Source organism: Ochotona princeps, chromosome 15 (assembly GCF_030435755.1).
Source record: "Ochotona princeps isolate mOchPri1 chromosome 15, mOchPri1.hap1, whole genome shotgun sequence".
In the NCBI taxonomy this organism is placed as follows: domain Eukaryota; kingdom Metazoa; phylum Chordata; class Mammalia; order Lagomorpha; family Ochotonidae; genus Ochotona; species Ochotona princeps.
The window spans coordinates 31059153-31080037 of record NC_080846.1 but is presented as its reverse complement, the minus strand read 5'-3'; the positions used below and the strand labels follow the sequence as shown (position 1 = coordinate 31080037).

General features: G+C 40.5%; 1 protein-coding gene across 2 annotated transcripts in view; it reads right to left on the bottom strand.

Moving 5' to 3' along the window:
• Positions 1-17321, bottom strand: part of NAV3 (neuron navigator 3) — a 727630-nt gene extending 710309 nt beyond the window's left edge. For both annotated transcript variants that reach the window (XM_058673421.1, XM_058673422.1), the window contains exon 1: positions 16893-17321. The gene's annotated coding sequence lies outside the window, so the exon portion shown is untranslated. The remainder of the gene's footprint in view (positions 1-16892) is intronic.
• Positions 17322-20885: the final 3564 nt, after the last annotated feature.

Here is a 20885-nt window from a genome sequence, read left to right as displayed (position 1 = left end):
ACAAACAGGATCATTTAGTTGATAAGCATGATAGGAGACAAAATAAAATGTAGGACTATAACCATTACAACCAGAACTCAAGCAATTCAGTGTCTACTGCTTGGATGCTAAATTATAGCCTATTCTTTCAATGCAACTCATGCAAATAAAAAACAAAGATCTGAGTGTCGGGCAAGTTCTATTATATTGAAAGCCGGAAAGACAAATAATGAAACTTTTTCCTGTGTACAAGGTCATCCTTCTAATTCGTGGAATTCATTTAACCCATAGGCCCAACTAAGTGTATCCTCCTGCACAAAAAAAAAAAAAAAAGAAAAAAGAAAAAAAATCTATTCAGGCTCCTAAGAAGGGCCCTTCTTTCTTCTTTGGGCGTGGGAGGAGGGAGGGGTTGTGTAGAATGCAATTAGGAAAACCAACCACAACACAACGCTAGTAAAATGTTTCTCTTTGGTAAGCAATACAAAGTATTTTTCTAATTTAAGTATCTTTCAGAATGCAATAAACTGCCTTCTCAAAAAAAAAATTAGACTGACTCTAAGCAAAAAATGAAACTAATAACAGGTGCTAGAGGTTAATTTTCAAGAGCTTGGACATGTAATTTACCACCCACATCTTTTTCATTAACAGTACCAACTCATCATTAAAGCTTCTCAACTGCTCCTTCCTTTGGTACTATGATTCACATGACTGGAGTGTAACAATTATTCATCATTCAATCTCTGAGTAACTGCTTAGCAAAAAGGGCCAAGGTCTGCCTTCTGCTTTGTGGTACAAATTAGAGATCATACGACAGTCACAAACATTTAAAAGTCCTGCTGTTTTATCTGATAAGACAGACTTTTAGTATTAACTGGTAGTCAGTGTAATAAAACCAAGCTTCCACTAAAAAAAAAAAAAAAAGAAAAAAAAACTCAGGTCAATACTATAAAAGCTTGCTAAACAAATAGGTAGGTGATGCAAAACATTTCTTTTAATTGCTAAGAAAATGTAATTATTAACAAAATCAGGGCCAGCATTATGGCAGAGCAGGCTGCAGCGCCAGCAGCTCACATGGATGCCGGTTCAAGTCCCGGATGCTCCGCTTCTGCTCTTTCTGTTAATGTACCCAAGAAGGCAGTGAAAAATGGTCCAAGTTTTTGGGCCCCTGCCACCCACATGGGGAACTGAAACAAGCATCTGGATGTTAGCACTAGTTTGGCCTAGAGCTCCCACTGTTGCAGCTATTTGCAAAGTGAACAAGTAGATGCAAGGTCTCTCCTGTCTTGGAATTCTGCTTTTCAAATAAATGAATCATTTTTGATAACATTTTACAGCAATTCATCTTTTTATAAGTTATTTTTAATTCATAAAGAGTACGATTATATAATATACTCATACACAAGGAAATTTATTTTGTCAGAACACACATGGCAGTTTTATTAGGATACTTCACATTCATTCAGTCATATTTTTACCAGTTGAAGCACTAGATATCTCGTTCTTTTATTATGCTTTTTTAAATATGAATTTAAATGAGTGTTATCATATATGTGGAAGATTTTCAGGTGAATATTCTAATACACTCTGTTATGAGTACCCACAATTAAGTACTTGTTGATAATCATTCAGCCTTTAGCAGAAATTACTGCCAATCCTTACACCGTTTGGGTGCTCCAGATTCTGGCATCCAACCCTGGACTAATTGAGCCATAGCAGTGGTCTTTCAGTTCCAGCTGTTGTCAGTTTTCAGAGGATCACTTTGTAGTAATTCTCCCTTTGCTGGTTCCAGGATACAGTAACACTATCGGGGGTGCAGTAGCAATAGTCTCACCCAAGGACTGGCACTTAACCTGTTAAAACTTTCATGGTTAAAGAGCACATGTCTGCAGTCACAGTTACTACTCCACCAGGGATAGTGTGTCAGGGAACCTGGGCTAGAGTAATGGCTCTGCTTCCAGTTCTAGCTTCCTGATTATGTGCACCTTGGTTTACAAGAAACAGTGGCTCCGGTACTTGGACCCTTGCAATGCACATGGGAGACCCAGGCTGAATCCTAGGCTGGCTGGCCCAAACCTGGCTGCTGTGTCTCCTTCTCTTTCTCTCTGTTTTCCAAATAAATATATCTAAAGGGGTGTTTGTATTTTGTTTTTCAAAAGAGATGCTGGATGAAACATCCACATCCTCACTCAGAGTACCTGGATTTAATTCCTGGCTCTGACTTCAGCTTCCCGTTAATGCAGACTCAAAGGACTCAAATAATGAGGTTCCAGCTACCTACACAGAACTGAGGTCCCAGGTCCTGGGTCCAGCCAAGCTAAGCCCAATCCCAGTCATTCTGATCATTTATAGAGTCATCGCTGTCTCTTTACCCCTCAATGTAAAACATAATTACCTCATTCATACTTGGCTAATCCCAGTCAGGGTCCCACATGCTGTTTACCACACTTGAAATTCACGTCCCATTTTCCAGTGTTCCTTCCTCAAATAAAGAAGACAATTCTCCAGATTTCAAGAATTATTTAAAATTTAGCATCTGTCATTTGGGTTGTTAAAATAATACCCACCGAAACAGATTTTTTAAGTAACATTTCAGACCATACCATGCTACCATCTTGTTGGCCACCTAGTCAGAATTATTAATAAAATTAAGATTCTCATCAACTATATACAATTACTATACACTTACTGTGCTAGCTGGGTTCTTTAGCAGCATCAACTCAACTAACTCTCATGTCAACTCTGAGACTGCTCTTAATTCTATTTTGCACATGAGCAAATCAAGGTTTAGAGAGGCTAATACAACAACACTGTTGCTGCTCCAAGTGTTATACTGTGAGGAAGCAGCTCTGCACTAACACATAGCATTGTTACAGCTGTGAACAACTTTACATTACAATGTTATCATCTGGACATCTGCTCTCAAAGGGAGTTATGCATATTACATTTCTGTTTCACAATAAAAAATTACTTCCCTATTCAGAATAAAGCATGAATTCCCTGAGCTACAAGTCTCATTTCATGAGCTACCTCTCCTTCCAGCTTCTTCACAATGAGCGGGCCCATGCACACATTTCTGCTCTAGTGAAGTGCTTGTTCCCCTACTCATTATGTTCCCTTAAGTCCTTGTCAACTTTGAGAGTAACATCCTGAAACGTCCTTCTTCACTGTGCCCATCTGGCAGGTTCCCACTCATCTCCCATGACTCAGTTTAAGCATCTCTCAGGGCATTCTTGCCTAATGCCAAGTCACCAGGCAAAACTGTCACTCCCACCCCTAGGTTTCCATGTATCTTAATACATTCCGTACAAGTGAAAAGTTTCCAACTAAAAAAAAACTGACTTTTTTAAAATGTATTTTTAAGTTTCTTGCCAGAAGTTAAGCTCCAAGAAAGCAACAATTTTGCATTTCATCTTTGCCTCTTTGGAACTGAACAGAATATATATACTTTAAGAATAAGTAAAGACATGAATGCTAAGTGGTATTAGTGAAAGCCAGTAACACACATTTACCAAACCAAGAATTGAGACTTGACACTTGGCAAGAATGAGTATCTATGAAGATACGATTTCTACAGAATAATTTCAATGTCTTAAAATTAGACTTAGAAACAGCATAGAAATCTCATTAACCACAAATTTAGGATAAGCTCAAAGTACAGACAGCAGCTTGACACTTGTGGGACACTTCCAAAAACTCAGTATGATTAGAATGTGTGATGATAATGTCCATACCTAAATACTGGAGGATCAGACTTTCTGATCTTACTTGCCATGAAACAGAAGTTTGCTTTCTTTAACACTTTACTATCTGCTTTCCCAACTGGGATATCCTTCCTTTTCTCTCTTTATTAAGCATTTAGCTGTTTCTCCAGCAGAAAGACGATGTCCTCTTTATTTTCCTTTTTTTTTTTTTTTTGCAGATATTAATCCTGTCTGGAACATAGAACACCTTTGCATAAATCTTCAGTTCCTACTAGAGAAGTCATCAGCACAAAGTCCATATTCCCTTTTTCTCCCTCTACTCACCTCCACCATCTAGCCTGGAGTCTAATATACTGTAAAGAATGAAGAACTCCCTAGTACTTTATACAACAGCCATATATGCAAGAGTATTATTTTAAAGATTTACTTATTTTATTACAAAGTCAGATACACAGAGAGGAGGAGAGACAGAGAGGAAGATCTTCCATCTGATGATTCACTCCCCAAGTGAGCCGCAACAGCCGGTGCGCGCCAATCCGAAGCCGGGAACCAGGAACCTCCTCCGGGTCTCCCACACGGGTGCAGTGTCCCAATGCATTGGGCCATCCTCGACTCCTTTCCCAGGCCACAAGCAGGGAGCTGGATGGGAAGTGGAGCTGCCGGGATTAGAACCGGCGCCCATATGGGATCCCAGGGCGTGTTCAAGGCGAGGACTTAAACCGCTAGGCCACGCCGCCGGGCCCAATATTTTTTAAATTCATGAATAAAAAAATGTGTGTTCGATATGCACAGAATCCATGTGGTCTCTGAAAGAACAACGCCAGCACAGGTGCTCATGGATTCTCCAAGCAGCACATACCATCTTCACCACCAAACTAGCCAACTGTCATCCTTATACACCAAACTCATCTTTAAATTACATACCCCATGAACTTCTTTAATGTATCCTGTACTTCAACTAAAAATCAGTAATCAATAAATACCAAAATACAGTCATGATTAGTTGTCACAACAGATCCAGGATAGGTGATGTGTGAGGGTTTTCATAATGCTAGATTTTTCTTTTGGGTCAATGGTCTAGAAAAAAACATGCAAAGCTTCATATGAAGTCATTTTATTATTTACATACACATAAGGTCTCGAACAGTGGCTTGTCTGGAGCAAGAGGTCAAGCAGTACTTAAATCAAAATCATTTTTGTCTAAAGCTAAGAAAGTGTTTCAAATATGTCATAATGAAAATCGTTGGGAAAGAAAAAATACTGTATCAGGAACAAAATGGGAAAAGAGAGAAATATGGTTTTTGTTGAGGAAAAAGGTTTAGAATCTCGTGTGTGAATCTCAACTATTTACTGCCTATCATTTTTTTCTTTTCTTAAAAATGAAGAAAAACACTAACACAAGCACAAACACATGGTTGCCAGAGTGAGACTGACTCTCCTAGCACTCGCGCATCAAAAGAATCAATAATACAATTGATATTCCTGAAATTTCAGCTGCAGATCAAGGACAGCACAAGGTAGATACTTGAAGTTAGCATTTCAATTTGAATCAGAGGTGAAACACTGTGAAACATTTCACTGAAAACATAACCTTAAAACATGAAATAAATGACAACCATTTCATAGTAATGGAATATTCTATAATGGCACAGGGTCACAAGAGAAACAACTTGTACATTTTCAATATAAACTACCACCCCATGTGCTGAAATATGCTTTATATTTTGTGGGATTCTTTCTGGAGGATTTCCAAAAGAAGACTTTGGCCTCCATTCTGTCATGAGAAGGACCAAAACTTGAATATGTCTCCTTTCAAAATCTTAACTGGTTCATAAAGGTATATTTTAGTGGTGAGGCATTTGCTCCAGTTGCTACCCACTACATTCACAAAATCACTGCTTCATTTCCTTCCCTTCAAGCTCCAGCCATCCCACAACAAGGAAGGAGGGACAGGAAGCAGCTGTTCAATGATAAATCAAGCAACAAGAACCCATGTACATCCGGACACACTTCGCAGTTAGCATCTTTTTGTGTACAACTATATGAACTTAATCTCATTTATACTGCACCAAGGTTCACAGTCAGCCAAGTTGGTTAGACCCACCATGTACCAGTTAACATTCATAAACGGAAATCAAACAAAAGAAATCATCAGAGGTTCAATATATGGGGATGGTGACAACTTTAAAAAAAAAAGCAAAGAAAAAAATTCTTCTAAGAAACTGTGCTTCCCATAAGTGAAAATTAAGCACCACAAGGTTATAATCAGTTTTTAAAAAAATACATCAAAATGCCAGATTTCTTCCACTGGGCACATTTTCCAAAGTGGGATTCATAAGCAAAATCTCAGAAAACCCATAGGCTTTTTAAAAACTGACCCAAAATAAGTTATAGCTTTAATCCCAATGTATTTGTTTTGTTGTTATATTAAAACAATAGTAACAAAAAAAATGATCATTGTAATGGATTTCCTTAAAAACTTTCTGCTCAAAACAACACAAATTTATTACCTAATAGTTCTGGAGATCACCAATCTGATGGGGGCTCAGTGAGACTAAATCAGTGCCACCAGAATCACTTTTCTTTCTAGAGGCTCTGGGTGATAATCTCCTCTTCTTTTTCCAGCTTCTAGATGCTCCCTTCCTCCATTTTCAAAGGTAGTGATGTACCATCTCTTTGTCTCCATTATCGCTTACACTGATTACGTCTCTGTAATCCAAGTGATCAGATTGGGCCCAACCAAACATACCTCATTTACTAATATCTTAAACTTCAATTGCAGCTCAAAGTCCCATTTTGCCACAGACAGGGATTCACTCACAGGTTCCTGATATTCACATAGACATTATTGTGTTTACCACACCAACAGTTTTCATTTTATTTGAAAGTAAGTGATAGAGACATCACCATCATCATCCATCCTCTGGTTCACTCCCCAAAGTCAACAGCAAGCATAGCTTGACCAAGCCAAACTTAGTAACCTAGAACTTAACACTGCTCTACAAAATGGATGGCACAGACTTAACCACTGTGCTGCCTCCCAGGGTGTGCAATAGCAAGAAGCTGAACGGAAGCGCAGCAGCCAAGTCTTGAATCAACTATCATAACATGGCATGCCAGCATCACTGGACCACATAGCTGCCCCACTACACCCACTTAGTGTGAACTGTGCATGATGTATTATGTATGTATCTAAGTGTATAACTACACAGAGATACCTACACACATAGACCTACCTTTCTAAAACATGAAAAAGTCCAAATTCTGTAACAAAATTAACTGTTGTTTCACATATACAGATCATGATCTGTACCAAGAGTCATCTCCACTAGTGAACCTTTGTCTCCTCAGAGTGACCTCTGTCCATCTTTTTCAAAGGCTGAACAGCTTCTCAAACAAACAAACAAAAAAAAAAACAGCATTAACAAGACCACAGCTGTCAAAAGACAAGGTCTCAAAAAACAAAAGTTGCATCCTTCTTTCTTTTCCCCTTCCTCCATGGATGAGGTTGCTAAGTTGAAATTACAGCCCTTCTACAGACTAGACAGCTATTTCTCTTTTTCACTTCTTTCCTAAACCATGGCAAGACTGAAGGAATCAAGTATACACATACACACACACACACATATATAATCAAGTATATATACACTCAATATATATAATCAAATATATATTAAAGTATATATTATATTAATTTATATTATATAGCATATAGTATATAGTATACATTAAAGAATATATTATACACACACATTTTATATATGTATAAATATATATATATATATATATATGAAGAGAGCCTCAAGCTCTGAGGTATTGTGCTCTGAATAACCACTTCCAGAGAACTGCAATAGGGCAACTGGCATCATCTGAAGATATTAATAAAGTGGTATTCTAATTACCATTTGGCTTCTCTTGCTTACATCTTCCGTGGGGATTCTATAATAGAAGTAACTGGCAGGGTAGACCAAGATGTTTCTGGGACCTTGGCTATACTACTATCAAAATCCCATCTTAGGGCCCAGCAGCGTGGCCTAGCGGCTAAAGTCCCCGGGATCCCATATGGGCGCCGGCTCTAATCCCAACAGCTCCACTTCCCATCCAGCTCCCTGCTTGTGGCCTGGGAAAGCAGTTGAGGACGGCCCAATGCATTCGGACCCTGCACCCGTGTGGGAGACCCGGAGGAGGTTCCTGGTTCCCGGCTTCGGATTGGCGCGCACCGGCCGTTGCGGCTCACTTGGGGAGTGAAACATCGGATGGAAGATCTTCCTCTCTGTCTCTCCTCCTCTCTGTATATCCGGCTTTCCAATAATAATAATAAAATCTTTTAAAAAAATCCCATCTTAATTCTTAAAATAAAAAATTAGCACTCACACCAGGAGTTGACTTAAAAGTTCATTAAGCAGGCCCGGTATGGTGGCCTAGCGGCTGAAGTCCTTGCCTTGAATGTGCCGGGATCCCATATGGGCTCTGGTTCTAATCCCGGCACCCTGCTTCCCATCCAGCTCCCTACTTGTGGTCAAGGAAGCATTTAAGGATGGCCCAATGCCTTGGGACCCTGCACCCAGAAGAAGCTCCTGGTTCCTGGTTTCAAATCGACTCAGCTCCGGTTGTTGTGGTCATTTATGGAGTGAATCATCGGATGGAAGATCCTTCTGTCTTTCCTCTTCTCTGTACATGTGACTTTGCAATGAAAATAAACAAATATATTTTTTAAAAAGTTCACGAGGCATTTTTCCACACCAGCAAGAAAAAAATGTTAAAACTTCTTGGGAAATATCTCAAATAGGTGTTATGAGCAGGCAAAACACACAATAATAGCAGGTAATGGCATAATTTCTAATGCAACTTCCTCTGATATTATTGAAGGTTTATCTGTGGAGGCAAAAAGCCTTTGTGGTCACTGAGGCCATGTGTAGGAGACCTTGAAAAGGACATTAGCATTCATTAACAGCGTCCCATTCAGGGTAACTCTCAATTATGGTAACATTAAGTGTTGTGTTGAATACAACTTGGCCATAATAAATTATGCCCAGCTATAAATACGCAACTAAATACTCTGAAAAAACAAATCTTAAATATCTTAAATTTAAATTTTTAAATTAAAAATGTATATGCCAATTTCTCAAGGCAGGAATCTAATTTTATTCATTCGTATGTTCCCGTTATTCTCAAAGTATAAAAATCAATTTATATATCAGCAAGCTTTGTATTTCTCTAAACATGTTTGCTTGATGGTGTAAAGCCAAATGTGCAAGGCACAAACAAGCACACAAGATGGGACACATTATCCAACAAACAATATCACATTTATCCAAAGACACCTATGAAAATACTCCTTAGATTTACACAATGGCTACATATATCTATTTTACTGGCAAGTTTGAGTACTTTAATTTACACATATTTCATAAGAACATAAAAACTGGGTGTTTTATTCTCAGCTCTAAAGGTAGTTCCTATTGCACCCTATGCTCAAACATAAAAATATCAAGAAAAACTACTGACTTCATTAATTTTATCCTGAGGGTTGTGATGCAACTAATTTGTGATGTCCTGAACTGATTTCTGAATGACTGCTTATTGGTTTTCTTGAGTCCTCTCAGAAGGAGCTTATTCTAAGAGTCAATGTATATGTCAGGAACCTGCTAGCTCCACCAAAAAAAAAAGGGGAAATCAATTTTAATTCCCAGACAACATGATACTGGAGCATGTCAGTGAACACCACTGCTATTTTATACAAAGATAACCTTGGGTCTGAGAAAAATTCTCAGGAGCACAATCTTATTACTTACCTTAGCTAAGAAACAGAAAGCACAACATGTCTATGGCCCAAACAAAAAGGTAACTTGTGAATTATTTACAAAAACCTCAGAAAAGTATTTCCCAAGGGTCCCAAAGTAATATATGACCAAGATGCTGTCATCTTTTACAACAATCTAATGGTAACTGAAGTTTGGTAAAAATTAAATAGATTAGTGAATGATGAAAAAGTCAGGTTACGATCTCTGTATGATTCCTTTCTCCATTTTTTCATTATATTTTTGACAATCTTTGCATATGATTCTTGAATACACACCATTTTATCTGTAAAGATGTACTCAAAGTGTATTTGTACAGAACCTGTTCTAATCTGCAGTGAAGAGACCCACTTTTAGGTTTCATTAGTTTTAGAATGCAACAATGAGAAAAACACAGATACATATGATGCAGAACCTGGCCTGAGAAAAGGTAATCTAGGGATACACACAAGAGAACAGAGTATAAACTCCATGAAGAATGGTTAGGTTTCATTAGGCAACCTGTTCCCTGGACATTATTTGAATTATACTTGGCTTTTTTTTTTTTTAACTTAAATAGTTCAAGAAGCAACAGAAGAAAAGCCTCAATGTCAATAAAAGCCCTAGTCAGCAACACTGCTTTTGTCATGTCTATCAGCAAATGAGTCAATTCTGGGTGTGCCATAATACCACCTCCAAATTTATCCAAAAATATAGCCCAGACCACCCCTGCTCCCCAGAGCAGGTTTCTTTCATAATTCCAATAACAACCAAATCTCTTAACAGACATACTGCCAAAAGCAGAAGCCAAGATTGAGTTTCAGAGAGTGACTGAGAAAAGAAGCAGTCGTTAAAACAATGTGTCTTCACCAACATTGCTGCTAAGATCCACATTCGCTAGGGCTTGAAAGTATCAAAGACAGACACTAGATATTCATTGTGCTAAATGCAGATTTAAATAGCAATCTGTCAACTAGAACCCTATGACCTTGTACTCTGACATCTACTATGCAGTGAGAACTAGTATTTATAATTACAACCCTGAGGCAATTTCAGGGTGGTTTGTTTTTTGTCTTTTTGCTTTTTAGTTATCTACTGCTGCTGCTCTGTTAACTTATTAGCCAAACTTAGCAGCTGTAAATAACAAACATTTAATAAGTCCCTTATTTTCTGTGGGTTAGAATTCCAGGAATGGATTAATTTGGTGGTTCTAGAAGCCACAGGGACCTCAAGAGGATACAATGTGTTACCCAGGAGCTCAGGCATCTGCGGATGCAACCAAAGCTAGAGGCCCTCTGGCAGGGTAGCTCCCTGATACAGATGGTGAGTGGGTTCTGGCTGCTGCTGGTTGCTGGCAGAGGGCCACACTGTGCTGCCACATAAGTCTTGATGGATTGCTCGAGTGTTCTCACAACAAGGCAGCTCGAATTCCCCAATAAATTGATCCAGAATTGGCAGTATCTTTTAAGAGAGTCTCATAGGTCCTATACCATCACTTCTGCCACATTCTGCTGATCACACAGAATACATCTTATCTGACAAGATGGAGTTGAGGAGGGGAGTGTCACAGACGCTTGAGTAACAATGGGCTGGGGTCACCCAGACCAGCTCTGAAGCTGGTAGTTGCAGTCTTAAAAAAAATTTTTCCACATGAATAAAAAAGATTGATGCTGAACACATCAAAAGTATTTATTGAAGACCAGTTTTTGAAAATTACCTCTATATATGATAAGGCATTAATCAGCTGACTGAAGAATATTTCATAAACTCTGAATGAGGTACTTAATAAATGAGTTGAATTTTAAAAATTTTAATGAAGTACTTTAATTCTCTCCTGCAGTTTTCAAATGAAGCTATCCTCTCAGCATACAAAACTTGTTTATGTAATAAATGTCTGAACATTGAACCTCAAAGTAGAAAAACAAAAAAGATGTAAAGTATCACACTTAACCAAAAGAGAGCTTCCCATTTAAAGATATTTTAAGTCAATTAGTTCTCACTCATTCACTTTTTCTCACACATGCAAAGCTACTTACTCTAGAGAAGGTTTATCTACAGGATTATAACATGGTTTTACCAGGTACTTCCTAAACTGCACTGTAATACTACAGGTAGAAAAGTTGTCACCTTTTAAAAAATATTACTGTCAATGCCAATTCGGCCTCAGAATTTTAATTTATAGACAAAAAAAAAAAAATCTGAGTAACCTTGATACTGAATGTCAAAAAGGGTGTATTTTTCTGGAAACTAGAACAACATCACCCAATCCCAACACACTTCTAAAAACATTTCCTAATTGCCCAAGTATAGCAAACAAGTGTTACTGTACACATTCAGACTTGAATGGAATAAGAAAAGTAATCATGACTTTCCGATAGCTTTCACTAGCAATGGCAGAAAAGTATCAATAGTAGTTAACATATACTGAAGATATGCTACAAGTCAGGAGCTCTTCTCCATATTCTATTATTATCCCTTGATTTATTTGTCATAAAATTCATTCTCAATGACCATTTAAAAGATGGAGACACTGAGACAAAGACTAAGAAATTTACCCAAAAGTGAGACCGGGTTTCATGTTCCCAGCTCCTGGTAATAGCCTGGCCTAGTACTGGCCATTGCACACAGCTAGTGGGTGCAGCACAGGAAGAGTAATCTCTGAGAGTCTCACTGGGTCTCTGAAGTACACACATAAATGAATATCTTTAAAATACTAAGTTTACCCAAGATCCTGGTAGCTCGAAGAGTTACAATTCATATTCAGGAGGCTTAGCTCAGAAGCTTTAACTGCTGAACAACACTGTCTTAGAATGGATCGATCCAATCAGGATCAAATTCATGGGGACATGGAATTGAGAGACATTCATTTTCCTGCCTAGCAATTTTGAACTCCATGCATAGCTTTTGTCATCTGCATTATCCATGAACTTGTTCAATACATATATCTTCATTATTAAAAAATGAAATGATTAACAAAAGTGATTAACTTAAAAGTTTAGCTGCAGCCTTCCTGGCTATCTATACCTGAATCTTTTTCACATCTTGCTGTAACACTGACTTTCTCTTCTATTCTCAACAAAACTTTGGTTCTCTGTCAGAAGCAACATTTCTGACCTTCAAATCTCTAGGTCCCCCTTATCTCAAGTAAGACAACAACAATTCTATAAAAATGGTATTGCATAGATTACTGATCATCACATAAGCAGTGTATATTCTCATTATTTGAACAATCATCTTTAAAAACCCTTACACAGATGAAGTGAATTGCCTCTGAAGATTTCAAAAATTATTCAAGAAACAACGAAACGGAAAAAATTTAAGTTCTAGAATTTTTATCTAAGGACCCTGAGTTACATAACTTGAATGGTGCATTAAATTCAGTATCTGTTACTACAATGTTTGCCTTAGACTTCATCTGGGACAGAGAATGATGATGACCTCTGGAAACATCACACCAGAGGCTCACACCAGATATTACTGCTGACACTCAGATGTGGGAGGAAAAATGAAATCTAAGCAGAAAGATAGCTCTAAGGATTTTTTTTCCTACCCTGAGGTCCACTTAACCCTACAGAAAATTACTTTTCCTTATAATACAGGGGATGGGAAGGGAATTTTTTAAAGCGATTAACAAAAGTGCAGGAACTTCATTCCTTACTTGCATTCATATAATAGCAGGATGATACATGATTACTCAGTTCTACATATTATAGGATTATTCATTGAGCATCTATTGTCTTTATTATTGGGGCAGAAAGCAATAAAGAAGGAAAAATACATCAACAGTCCACAGGATCATCACTATGCTATATACAGAGTCTTTTCTGTTGCCCAGGAGTGTATCTTTCAGCATCCACAGTGCTACACATGTGTACTTATATCTATTTAACTGCCATATACACAATGCTTGAGAATTCAAAGGCAGGTGTAAATTAGGTGCACATTTTTCTCTTGCAGAAAACAAAGCTGACATTTCTGAATTTTAAAAATGTCACTGCAAGAGTAATTGTGAGGCAGTGACAAGTAGGAACATAACCTTGGCCTCTTAGCTCTTCACTCCATTCTACTCCTTGACTCCTAACACCTTTGAAGCTGACACATCTCCTGTTTTATTTGGCGATATTCCCATCCTAATAAACCCTGATACACACAAAGTCAAATACCCACACACACTCCTCTGTAAGCTTTTTTCCTACACACTGAACTTGCATTTTCTGCGAATTTTATAACATCTCCTTCTAAAGCAAATGAGGACTGAAGGGACAAAGCAAAACAAGGCCCAAGAATGTCCTAACCAGAGACAGAAAATTAACACTCTTCATCTGTATTATGGAGCCAGCACACTGATTCTTCTGATACCAACTCCCTGAATGATTACAATGTTTGGGTATGCATTCATGCTTCAGTCAGCACCTAAGACAACCACATCCTGCTGCCCTTTACAAATGAGACACTTAGGACATGACAATGCCAGAATAAAACACATCCTTGGAAATTAGCAGTGTTCAGCAACAGAGACTACTAAAATATCAGATCAAAATATTAGATTAGATAAGGGCTAGCCTTGTGATACAGCAGGGTAAGCCATTGGAGGCAGGCTTCCCACAAGCTCCAGTTCAACTTCCTCTTGCTTTACTTGTCACCCAGTACCTTGATAAGGTACAATGGAAAGCAATGGAAGATGGGCTCCTCTAACCCATGTGGGAGACTTGGATGGACTTCCAAGCTCCTAGATTTGGACTGGCCCAGCCACTTTGGGAGGAGTGAACCAAGACAAAAGATCAATATTTTTTCCTCTCCTCACACCTCTCCCTCTTGTTTTAACTCTGGCTTTTAAATTAATTTTTTTTAATTTTTCAAGTAGTCTTTTGAAAGACAGTAAGACCTTAGGAAAGGAAATTCTCTTTTCCATATAGGAGTTCATCACAGTCAACCTTTCGTTAATCTACATATAAATGCCATCACAAAGGTGGAGAGGTTCATGATGAAGGTAAAGTGATTTAGGGTTTGTCACTAATATACCTTTCAGCCTCCAATAGTGTAACAATTAGAACAGAGTATTAGACTTCTCATGTACAGGCACATAAAGAATGGTCACATCAAAACATTACGTGGCCAGAAGGCATGCCTCCTCTTCAGCCAAAAACAAGAAAAATCCACATTTCATTTACCCACCATTAACTGGGCATTCAAGTTCCACTCCCTCCATGAAGAGCATCCTGTGAATTTATCAGCAGAAACTCACCCACCCAGGAAACAACTACAGTGAAGCCAGACAACAACATCATTGCAGACCACTACTAACATCACTGTCCATCAGAGAGAAAAGTGTGCCTAGTGAAGTTCCTCAGCAAGAGAAGTTTTTAGAAAATCTACATTTGAATTGGATAAAATCAACCTCTGACCTGAAGAATATCAGACATAGAACTCAGAAAAATGAGATACCTTTAAAACATACAGTCTCTTAGTAGGCTGAAAACAACAGTGTGGAGTGGCATGGCAATAGTTATAGTTCTCCTGGTTTAGATCTGGCTCCCATTGTACTCCCATTAGTTTCTGTTCTTCTGTGTTCCAAGACCTTTGAGCCCATATTAACAGTGAATTTAAAGACCAATCTTCAGACAAAGGGAAGGAGGCAAAAGGAGCTCTCTTAAATTGACACATTGCTTCTTTATAAGCTACATCCACCACTGAAACAGTCAAGGGAAATGATGGATTACCATACCTTTTACAAATGAAATATTTTAAACCCAGGAACACTTGAAAACGTAACTAGATACATCTTCAGAACTAAAAACAAAAATCCACACAAATCCTATTTATGGCTATATAGCAGTCAACCTTTTTCTTCCCTTTGTTTTCTCATGATACAGATATCTTACATTTCAAAGAAAAAAATAAAACCTTATAGTGAGGAAGTGCTTCAACCTAGGCAGAATGGCTTCAAACTAGAGCCGTATCATTGTTTAAATAGTAAACAAAATCCCACCTTCACATGCTGGAAACCAAAAGACCAAAAAAGCCCTATTTTGTCTTATATTCGTGTTTCCAGTGCCGAAGTCTGAACCCAGCTACTTCAAACAAGAGCCGTTTTACCCTTTCAATTCCTTGGTGGGGTCTGGCTGGCCCCTCTTGCTCTCCAAGCATCTTGCACCAGGGGTTGCCACTTAAGCCAGCTAGAACTTCAGGAATCACGTATTTGAGCTTTAATTACGACCTGCTCATTCCAGTGACTGGGCAATGCACAACAGAATCAAGCTCCAAGAAGAGATAATTAAGATAATAGAAGTTTCATGTTCCTCACAAACTGGAGGGGGCGGGGGTGGAAGTCTCCCAAGTTCCCTAAAATTTAATGTCAGAAAAGGATACATCAATCATTCAACAGGGAACTTTCGCTACACTAAGACCAGATTTCTTTCGGTGATATGTTTATTTATGCCTATGGCTTATGTGGATTTAAAGCCTTACAATTTATAAATCCTACTTGGGGCTGCAAAACTCCCACTCCGACATTCAAGACACCCAGCTCAGAACGCATTTCTGCAGAACTCAGAGATCAATAGACTCTGGAAACAAATACGTTGATGGATGAGCAGTGGTCTGAAAACGACCAGGTTGGAGTGGCCACGCTGCAGGTTTCACAGCTATTCCCACGGTGGCACAACAGAAGGATGACACAGGGTCCCCCTTTAAGGCAGAAAAGGAAAAAAAAAAAAAAAAAAGGAAAGGAGGGGAGGAGGGAAAGAAAGGGAGGGAAGAATGGAGCTAGTGAGGAGGAAAGAAAGGAAGACCAGGAAACAGAGAGACCGAGACCCGGAGAGGGGCGGGGGACTAGAAAGAGGCTGTGATGTATGGTTGCTCACCAGTCACCCAGCCAAGCGCTCCATCACCCCTATGCTTGCATCCTTCGCTCACTGGTCCAGGGACTGGTCCTGGTGGCTTCCTGGTCCCGCTGCCCTGGTGCTCACAGCCCTCCAGCGTCCTTGCCACAGTCTATACCACCTGAATGCCCCAAGTGGCCCAGGGCAGACGGCCAGAGCACCGGCCCGCCACTCCCTGGACCGCGTTCGCCACCCCAGCCCCGGACTTCTCCCAGCACCCCCATCCCCAGTGCGAAGGGGGGAAAAGCCAAGAAGACCACAGAGACGGGGGCGGGGGGGACAGGGTCAGGAGAATAAAGGCATTATAGGAGAAAGAGGAGGGGAGGGGGAGCAAGAGAGGGAAGGGAAAAGGCGACCAAAAAATGTGGAAAATAATAATCTGCTAACGGGTCGTGGGGAAGCCAAGGGGAGGGGGCCTGAGGCAAGCACCTGGGAAGAAGGCGCTGAGGCAGCGGCCCCGGGCTTCACAGGGGCCGGGGTGGTTTTTCCACAAAAGGAACTTTGGAGGGAGCGCAGTGGTTGGCAAAGGAAGATGAGACCGCAGCGTTTACCTGACCGAGGCGGTGCCGGCGGGCCGCGGAAATCCTCAGGTTTGCGATCCTGAGCCACTTGGTCGGGTTACTATGGAAATCGTCTTAAGGAGACGTGGAGGAAACGCCAACAAGCCAGGCACATCCTAGTCGCCCCGCAGCAAACTGCTCGGGCCCCGGGAGCGGGCGCGGGACCGGGTGCGGCGCCTCTCCCGGCCCGGCTCGCTCTTTTCTTCCCTGCTCGGCCGGGCCGCGCCTCCCCGCCCCGCGCCGCCGCCGCCGAGCAGCCCGCGGGCCGAGCCGAGCTCTCCGCGGCGCGCAGCCGGGAGCGAAAGCGCGAGCTCGCTCGCCGCCAGCGGGCCTGGGCGGCGAGGGGCGCAGCTGGAATTTAAAGAGACAGACGCGTCGCCGGGTCTTGGGGGGGCCCTGGCCCGGGAAGAGGAGCCTGCCGCTGCACGGCCACCGTCTGGGCCCGTGCCTAGTGGACAGAGCCGACCCTGCGAGGAAAGTTTCCCGCGGGCAGGGTGGACGGAGCGCGCGAGGGTCAGCCCTGGGCTCTTCTGCCAAAGGCAGGGCACAGGCTGCAAGGAGAGAGTACGAGGGATTTTTCCCCCTCCCTTGGAGACTAGGGGGGGAAATGATTTGTATGCTCAACAAGTCATGCACCTATTTTCAGCCACTCTCATTTCCGTCCTTGTGCACCGACTTTTTTCATGGAAAGCACACAGACAAATGGAGGTTCACTCCTCGTTTTATGTCAGGCTGTAAGCAGGGATGCGTGGGTTTGAGGGAAGGTGGTGGCGCCAAGATAGAGCTGTCAAATACCTTGTAGTTAAAGCAAAAATATATATATATTTGTTTGTTTCCCTTTCCCCTTCTCAGTCAAGGAAACAGCTCCTTTTCTCTTCCCCACTGGCCCTGGAGAACACCCTTGCAGGCATATGCCAGCCTCTATTCCCCGGGCATCCAAAGGTGCCTTCACAGTTACCTGTTCTCTATAGCTAAGAAGCCAGACTGTGCAGAAGGAAAAATCCAGTGTGGCCCTTGTACCCCTCCAGGGGAGACCAGCTGTCTGTCAGTGGGCAGTTCTCACTGTTGTTACAAAGAGATCCTATTTTATATATACAAGGCAAAGTGAACACATGAGCCAAGTGGCTTGCTTTGATCTCACCTCATAGCTGCTCAAAGAAGTAGATACATTGTGAGCAATTTGCTTATTTTGTTGCTGTAAACCTTACTTCTCATTGTATAAAATACAGAAGACTCCAGGGTACCACTCCAACCCAAATTTTGCCTATAAAGGCACACACTAAGTGGACTATCCTTTGCATCTTGTTCTTGTCGTACTCCACAGAATGGTAAAGGCTCCATGAATAAGGATAGCAGGTACCCCACTGGGTAGGTGAAAGGCATTCTCAGAAGACATGAAGACCATGTACATTGTCAGCATCTTGAAGGCAGGATTCATGTACCATTCCTCTGGCTCTTTAAGTCCTTACACACCCTGTACATCAGTATCACATAACTCGAGTGTTTTCACTTTCTTTTTAGCTTCTTCCTATGGACTTAACCTCCAGCAGTCACACCTCCACCACACATCTTTCACATCCATTTTTCATTTGCTTCAAGAAAAAATCTTCCCTAGTTCCTTATTTCCTCAGGAAAATGACTAGGCATCTATATTACACCAAACAATAGTGTCTTAGTCTGTGCCATGATAGCAAAATAACTTGAAACTGGATAACTTACCAGCAACAGAAGCATGCACCTCACAATCTGCAGGCTGCGAAGATCAGCATCCTGGCAGGTTCATTTTCTAAGGACAGGATCTTGGCTTCCAAGGTGGCACTTCAAACAGAAGAACAGCACAACACAGTTCATAAAACCTTTTAGAAGGCCTTTAATTCCATTCAGGTGGGAGGACTGCTCGAGTCCCTAATAATCACCGACTAAAGGCCCCATTGCCTAACGGGGTTTGGATCAACATGAATTTTGTTGAGAGACAAACTTTCAAATTCTAGCCCACAGTATTTCTCAAACTTCAGTGTATATCACAATCACACCTAGGATTTACCTCAACAAGCATTTACATGTCCCAGGTCCAACATTTCCTATTTTGTGGTAGCACATGCAAATTTATAGTTCTAACAAGATCCCAGGTGGTACTTTTGCTAATGATCTGAGAGCCACACTTAGAGAATCGCAGACCTGAATCTTGTAGGATCTGATTGCTCTCTACGCCTCCTGCCTCATCCCTGACAGCTGCCCCAGTTCCCATCAGCTCAGACTTACTAGCCAGCGCCTTGCTTTCTCATACCCCCACTTGTGCGTATGCTGTCCTCTGCCGTGGAATCTAAATCACTCCTCAATGTGCTCCACCAACATTACATCCAAGCAACTTTGCTCATTCCCTAATGTTCAGCTTCTTAGGGATTCCTCTGCAAACATGCCCAAGCACCAAATCTGAGTATCAGTACCACTCCTCCATGCTGCCTCTGTACCCACTTTCCAAACCATAGGCAGAATAATTACATGTTGATTCGCTTCCTCTCAGGACTATGTCTGTTAAGGGTAACCTATTCCTGTATCTCTAAGTGCTTAGGTCTTGGCTGAGATGTTATAGCAGCTCAAAAAATGTTGGCGTGGAAAGGAAGAGAGACAATGCTTTTTGGTTGTTGATGATTAATTATGATGATGATCAAGACAAAACTAGTAGCAAAGTGAAAAGTAGAAAAGATGAAAATTCATGTTTTAATTCCAAATATGCTGTAGGTGCCAGACTAAATGCTTTGCCTGCTACCTCATTAATTCCTTAAAGCGACCTTGCAGGACAAGTGTTTGACAAAATGACACAATCCACTGGGACCCTCATCTATGGAAACACCTAAGTTCAGGTCCCAGCTCTGCTCTTGATTCCAGCTTCCTGCTCATCTGCACCCTGGGAGACAGAAATTTGTGAGACTTGTATCAAATTCTCAGTTCCTGTCTTTGACCTGGCCCAAGTTCAAGTGTTGAGCACATTTGGGTAATGAATCAGCAGATCAAAGATGTCTGTTTCTCTATGCTTGAAAATTAGATAATAAATAAAATTTTAAGAATAAATAAGACAAACCCTCAGTTATTTTCAACTTCTTTTTAAAGCAAACTTTCACAATAAATATTCTCTTACATCGGAAATTTCTAAGGCATGGGAAGGAACTCTTCAGTAATGACTGTAAAGCTAAGGGAGGTCTTTACTATAAGCACCATACAGGCAGGTTTTCACACATATAAGCAAGCTGGAACAGTCTTAATGTCCACAGGTGTGTTGTGGCTTTGTAAATATTGCTTGAACTCTCAGTCACCTCTCTCGCAAAAACATCTACTTCACAGCCCCCAGAGTAGGAGCTTCAGAAGTTTTACCAATGTTCCCATGACTCAAAACTCCACTGACATGGAGCCTCTTTGGGCCAGCAAAAGTGGTTTCTCTGGCTGCTGTCATTTCTGTGTGGTTTTGTTCTACCTGTATTCCACATCCTTAGAACTGTGTAAATTTGTAGACCAATCAACTAAATCGGACAGGTCAATATGTATTACAATGACGAGGTCAGAGTCATTTGTTTGTCTATATTTATTATTTCTACTATGCTAGATTCATTCTAACAGAGATTACCCTTCAGTGGCAAGAAGTGGGCAAAAAAAGGCATATGCAAAAACAAAGTTAGGAAGAATGAAATTATTTCTGCTCCTTCTGGATATCAGCCCAGGCAAATACACATACGCACACAAAACATATGAGTACATCGATTCATTTTAGTAATAACTGTTTTCCTTGAATGTTGTATTAATTCCACAGGATTGTATTAAACTATGAAATTCTTTCAATAGGTACATCAGGTTCTTAAAGTTAGCTACGCATAAGAATTATTTGAAGAACTCTCAAAAGGCTCAAAGTACAGGTTGTCCCTTAAACCAACAATATCAGAACTTCTAGGATTTAGATTCTAGTGGCGAATGTTTTAAAGCCTGCCACAT